The sequence below is a fragment of the Pinus tabuliformis genome, chromosome 1_2, assembly GCF_031772625.1.
Source record: "Pinus tabuliformis cultivar Carrire ecotype Pingquan chromosome 1_2, CPIR1, whole genome shotgun sequence".
In the NCBI taxonomy this organism is placed as follows: domain Eukaryota; kingdom Viridiplantae; phylum Streptophyta; class Pinopsida; order Pinales; family Pinaceae; genus Pinus; species Pinus tabuliformis.
In genome coordinates, this window is record NC_142298.1 from 1,023,329,004 (window position 1) to 1,023,336,200 (window position 7,197).

Below are 7,197 nucleotides of genomic sequence, written 5' to 3' on the forward strand. Positions count from 1 at the left end.
ACTTAGAGAGAATTTGAATTCCGTGGAGGAAGAGAAGCAGTTGCTTTCTGACAAATTGCAGGAAATGGAGAGGCAACTTCATATTGCAAATATGAACTTGAAAAGGATGCATGAGTTGGAGACACAACTCTTTGTTGCCAAAGAAGCCTTAGTCAAGTATTAACTAGAAGAAGAGGTAAACAATTCCTGTTTGTCTTCAAATTCTTCTAAGAATGCTTATATTGGTTCTTTTGAAGAACATACCAGAGGCATAGGTTCCAAGTTAATGTCCAAGATGGGCTATGAAGGAAAAGGCTCGGGTAAACATGCACAGGGTATTTTGAGCCAATAATGGTTGAGGAAAGGCCTAAGTATTTGGGTCTTGGCTATGGAAAGTCTTATGGAGAAAGTTCCAAAGCTGCCATGAAGGCCATTGAAACAGTTCCAAGAAGGAGTTTCATTTCAGGTCTTCTACCTCAAGAGTGTGAAGATTGTATTCTTGGGGAATGCAATAGTGTGAAGCATACTTTGCAGGAAGAAGGTGTATATCAGCATACACTTGAACCAAAGAGTTGTGGAAATTCTGAAGGCCTTGAAGAGGTTGATGGTGTTCCAAAGGGAGCTACTTCTTCATTCAATTTACCTCCTCAAGAAGGCAATAAAGGTGAAAGAGAAAGGTATAAATTTTGTTCTAACCATATTCCTTTTGATTATGTGAAGCATGATAAATTTCCATATAAGCATGGGAAAAAAATTGCATGTTCCTTTTGTGGTTTGGATAACCATAATGTTTCTAGATGTTGGAAGAGAATGGCCACATACAAGAAAATTTTGAAGGAAAGGAAGCAAGAAGCCAAAGGTCCACTGGACAAGGCAAATCATGCTGTCAAGAAGATGCAAATGTGTTGCACTTACTGCCATAAGCAAGGACATGTCGTGTTAGGATATTCCGACACATAGGATATAGTTAAGATCAACTTGGTCTAGTTTAGAGTTAGGTATAGAGTTAGGTAAAGTGTCTTTCTTTACCGTTGTACATATTGTAACTTACAATCCGACGGTCACGATATGTAGTGATCCGACGGTTCACTCTCACCTCATGATGTTGTAATCAAGGATCTAAAAGATCCTAAACAGATTCTAGCTACTGGTCTTGCTGATGATTCCACAAGGTTGTATAAGTTTCACAACTTTGGGTCATCAAATCTTCCCTCAACATTTGTTGCTCATAATGATGAAGTGAGCAAACTTTGGCATGAGCGATTTGGTCACTTAAACTATCGCTCCCTTCAGCATCTATGTAAAGAAAATATGGTGACAGGTCTTCCTATGATATCTTGCAGAGATGGTGTTTGTTCCGGATGTGTACTCGGAAAACATCATCGGGACAGTTTTGACAAACGTGCCTCTTGGCACGCCTCAGCCCCTTTACAGCTTGTGCACAGTGATTTATGTGGTCCTCTTCCTGTTGCTTCATTCTCTGGTTGCAAGTACTTCTTAACCTTCATTGATGATTTCTCCAGACGCACTTGGGTATACTTCTTAAAACTCAAGAGCGAAGTATTTAACACTTTTTTGGCCTTCAAAGCCTTTGTTGAAAAACAATCTGGACATCAAATTCTTAAGCTACGAACTGATAATGGTGGAGAATATGTTAAAAACACATTCATCAACTTTTGCACTGAAAATGGAATTCAAATGCAACATACTGTTCCATACACTCCACAACAAAATGGTGTAGCTGAAAGGAAAAATCGCACCTTAAAGGAAATGGCTAATTGTATGCTGCAATCTAAAGGACTCAGTCTTAGTTTTTGGGCCGAAGCAATTAATTGTGCAAATTATATAATCAATCGCACTCCTACTAAGGTTCTAGAGAATATCACTCCAGAAGAAGCTTGGAGTTCCATTAAACCAGATGTAAGTCACTTTCGTGTGTTTGGAAGTGAAGCATGGGCCCATATTCCAGATGAAAAGCATAAAGCTTTAGAACCTAAGAGTGAGAAATGCACTTTTGTTGGATATTCTGAAGATGTAAAAGGTTACAGACTTATTCCATTTAAGTCCAAAAATGTTATCATTAGAAGAGATGTAAAATTTGATGAAAATAAATCGGCCTGCGAGCCTAGTCCGGCGGATGTGCCACCTCTTCCTATCTCTTCTACTTTTGAAAACATTTCTTCTTCAGATGATGAAAGTGAGGATGACAATCCTCCCCCACCTTCTCAGGATCCTCAACTTCCAAGATGGGTCCGTGCTACTCGAGATGCAGCAGGTGATCTTGCCGGTGATCCTACAGATCAGCGACGTACACGTTCTCAGTTTGAAAGAGCCTCTTCTTTACTGGCTCAAGCTCCAGTAAATCATGATCCTGACACTTTTGCAGAAGCTTCAGGCCATCCACATTGGGAAGCAGCTATGAATGAAGAATATCAGTCATTGATGACAAATGATACATGGGATCTTGTTCCTCTACCAACGGGACGAAAACTTGTAAGATGTAAATGGGTTTACAGAACCAAGTATGGACCAGATGGCAAAATTGATAAACATAAAGCTCGTCTTGTTGCTAAGGGCTTTTCACAGGTTGAAGGAATTGACTACACTGAAACCTTCGCCCCTGTTGCCAAAATGAACTCTATCCGCCTTGTTCTTTCCCTTGCTGCCTCTTTAAAATGGGAAGTCCATCAAATGGATGTTAAATCTGCCTTCTTGCATGGGGACTTGCAGGAAGAAATCTATATGGAACAGCCCATTGGCTTCATACAAACAGACTCAAGCCTTGTGTGTCGACTTAAGAAATCCCTTTATGGTCTCAAGCAGGCTCCTCGGGCTTGGTATGCCAAAATGGATAGCTTTCTTTTAGAATCTGGCTTTTCTAGGTGTCATTCTGACAATACTGTCTACACCAAGAAAGTGGGTGACTCTCTTATCATCCTTGTTCTTTATGTTGATGATCTTATCCTTATTGGTAGTGATCCCAACCTTATAAACCATGTGAAGTCTATCCTTAAAAAGAAATTTGAAATGACAGACTTAGGACACTTACACTATTTTCTCGGTCTTCAAGTCTTGCAATCCAAGGAGGGTATTTCCCTTTCCCAGTCCAAGTATGCTTGTGATATTCTTCGTCATTTTCACATGGAAGACTGTAAGCCAACCCCTTCTCCCTTTCAGTCTGGAGTCAAACTTTCAGTCTCTTGTTCTTCTCCTGAAGTTGATGCTACCTTATACCGTCAACTTGTAGGAAAACTCTTGTACTTAACCCATACTCGTCCTGATCTTTCCTTTGCTGTTGGCCTTGTTGCTCGTTTTATGCAAAACCCCCGTGAAAGTCACTGGAAAGTAGCCAAAAGAATACTTCGTTATGTTCGAGGTACAGTACAGTTTGGGATTCATTACAGTGCCAAAGCAGCTCCTCTGTTAGTTGGTTTCACTGATTCTGATTGGGCTGGTGACCCTGATGATCGAAAGTCTACTGCCGGTTATGTCTTCACTCTTGGTTCAGGACCTATTACATGGGCTTGTAAGAAACAGGCTGCCATTTCTCTTTCGTCAGCAGAAGCAGAGTATCGTGGTGCCGTGGAAGCTAGTAAGGAAGCCTTGTGGCTTCGTCAGATCCTATCAGAGTTTGGCTTTGAGCAGCAGCATCCAACCTCCCTTTGGTGTGATAATCAAAGTGCCATTCAGCTATGCAAAGATCCAGTCCAGCATCAGCGCAGCAAACACATCGAACTACACATGCACTTCATCAGAAAACTCATTCATGACCATGCTCTTGAAGTACAATATTGTCCAACAGATGATCAGATTGCAGACATCTTCACAAAGGCTCTCACAGAGGCGAAGTTCACTAAACTTCGATATATGCTTAGAGTTCAGGAAGTTGTCACTAAGGGGGGATAGGCTCTAGTGCCTCCTTCCTTCTCCTATTGTGTCATATTTGTAAATCCTTCAATCCTATCCCAAGTTGTTCTTAAGGGGGATGTTAGGATATTCCGACACATAGGATATAGTTAAGATCAACTTGGTCTAGTTTAGAGTTAGGTATAGAGTTAGGTAAAGTGTCTTTCTTTACCGTTGTACATATTGTAACTTACAATCCGACGGTCACGATATGTAGTGATCCGACGGTTCACTCTCACCTCGGTATTATCGACACTTGATCCGTGGCTTGACACCCGATTGGTCCATGAGTTCTATTTAAAGCGCATGGAGGGTCATTGTTCGGGTAATCCGTGCATGAGAGAAGCTTATGTAAATTTTCATTCTTTGATTAATAAATTGTCTGTACCCACGTTGGGACAGGCCGTGGACTGTTTCCCTCCTTGCACTCTGAGGGTTTTAACCACGTCAAAAATACTGGTGTATTGATTTGAGATCTGGTTGTGAGCGGTGTCCTTTTGGTATTCTTTCTGAGGAACTTACCCTGTAAATTCCTACATGTCGCTGCAAAATGTTGGACTCTGAATCCAATAATGCTTCCACAAAAGCTGAAGAAGGTGGAAAGAGAGAATGGTAGGAATGGAAAGAAAGTTTCCATGAATGATGTGTTTCAGGATGATTCACATGTTGATGCTGATGTGTAGACAAAGGAAGCACCTTTGAAATGGATTAGTAAGAAATGGTTAGAGTTCTTATCCAATTAAGATTGCATGTCTATTGATGCATCTATTTGCATTTCTTTGTTAATGGAATGCAAGTTGTAGGGTTTTACCAAGAAGGTGAATGAAAAAAGTTGAGTAGGAGACTCACTTTGTTGCTGCAACATTATGTTCATTTCATTTTTGAAAGTACAGTGTGCTTAAGCGAAAGTTGAAGGATGAAATGCATGCATGAGAATGATGTGCATGAACACAAGAAAGTTGATGATTTCCTTATATTTGAACATGTATGTGTAATTAACTTGAAGGGTTGATTGCTTTGCTTTAAACGTGCATGTAATATTGACTTGAGAAAAGTTGATTTAGTCTCCAAGATGGAGATAATGATGAAGTGTTTCATCTTTTGAAAAGAATCATTGAGATCTTTTCTACATGCTTGACTTGAAGGGTCATTTGTGTTTAAAGGCATGTTTTGTGGGCTTGTTATCTAGTCCATCATTTATATGCATATGTAAAGACATGGAGGTGTTCACAAGATGTGAAATTTGTTTCTTTTGTTGAAGTAGGAGTTTAGGCCATCCAGTTGTTATCTATAATTCTGTTGTTGTTAACAGTTGTTGTTGACAGCATGTCAAACAGGTACAAATGTAATTTTTTGTGAAGCAGATGTAACTTCATATTTGTTTGAGCCACCTTGGATCAATGATCAAGGAAGAGAAGTTCAAACTACCTTCTATAAAATTCTTAGCAGGAGTTTTGCATGAAGTCAAGGAGGAAAACAGTTCTTCCCAAAAGAACCAACACATCCAGGAAGGAGAGTGGTCAAAGGCTTTGGTTCAGAGGCACTATGCAAGACAAGTGTATGGAGGTTGAAAGAAGAGGGTGCTGTTACTCTCATTTACTGTTCAGATCAGTATATCAGTCTTTTGGAGACCAAAAGCTTTTTAGTGGGAAGGCGTGATCAGAATATGATCCTAGATGACTTTTGACTCAAAAATGAAAAGTCAAAGGATTCTTATGAAAATAGTCCCATTGCATAGATCTTTTCAATCTGAACCTAATGCAATTTGAATGGGCTAAAATGGACTTCCGATCAAGAAGTTATCGCATAAAGAAGATTGCCATTGCCTTTTGAAAAAGAGGCAAATTCTTATAAAAATGGCCTAAAAGGCTCATTGAAGAAATCGCATCGCAAATGTGCCAAAGGGAAGGACTTAAGGCAAAGGCGAAAGGAACCCCGATTGCGCTATCCGACTTATCGCATCGGAGGTAGGCCTTTGCCTGATATCGGGACCCCAAGAGGAGTGATATGCGATATGTGATCAATGCGATGAAGCGATTGTGATGATCAACGATTGGAGGAGTAGAGGCATAGAAATCGCTGATGCGATATGCAATGTGTGATATTAGCGATCAGGGAATCAACGGATCGGTGATTGGCATAGTCAAAGGGAAGACTCCCGGGGCCGTTGCGACATTGCGATATGCGATGCGCCGATAGCACGATCGGCAATCGACGATTGGGATCGCAACAATACAAAGGGGCTCCTGCCTATTGCAATTGCAATATACGATCAGAGTGCAGACTTGATGGGATTATAGACACGATTTCATAATATTTGACATCCAAAAATTCAGATTTTCAATGTATTCCCATGTATTGGGTTTTTTGGCCAATACGCCATGTGATTGAGATTTGTGATGGAATGGCAGACCCGATAGGTTTATAGATGCAGTTGCATTCTATTTGAAGTCCGATTTTTGTGCCCGATATTGTTTTTCCTGTGTATTTCTGTTACAAGCCAGATATACGTTATTTAATGGATTTCGTTCGGAAAGAGGCCACCGGTTCATTTTCCATTGGAAACAACCATCATTCCTTATGCCACACTGTAGGCGGGCGTTTCTTTAACATGGATACGTTTTGAAGTGCGAAGAGGCAGATCTGGGAAAAAGAATGATTCCTCATGATCGAAGGGACAGAGGAACGGCTGTGGAAGCCGCAGAATCAAAGGATGCCTTTCAAAAGCCAGATAGCACAATTGACAGAGGGAGTTGAAAACTGAAAGCTGGGAGTCGCTTGGAGGTAAAGCGAAACTAGAAGCTCACTGCAAGAGCCGAGAGCCAGAAAGCCTGAGAGCTTTGGAGCCAGAGGGCCGAGCAGAGGCAGAGCCACCAGAGGTTGGAGGCAGAGCCAGACGGATAGAGCCAGATAGCTAAGAGAGCCAGAGCCAGATGAGCCAGAGAGCTGAGAGCCAGAGCCAGTTAGCTAGAGAGCTAGAGCCGTAGAGCCAGAGAGCTCAGAGCAGACTTCTAAGAGCCATGGGCTGTAATGAAGTTGCAAAACAACAAAGAGATCAAATGATCAAGCTATTTTTGTTGTCTGAAGTGTGCTGAAGATAGAAGAAGGTATTCCAGAGACAGTGAGAGAATTCTGAGGGAGTTGGTGCAAGCTAGAGCTCAAGATAGCTCAGAGCACTGATTGAAGGAGTCAAAGTCTAGAGAAGCCTAGATCTGTCTGCAGAGTATGGACAGCGGGATAAGATGGTATTCTAAACCCATAGGTTCAGTTGTAAACCAATGGAGTTGAGCGTGGAGCTTGTAAAAGAATTTA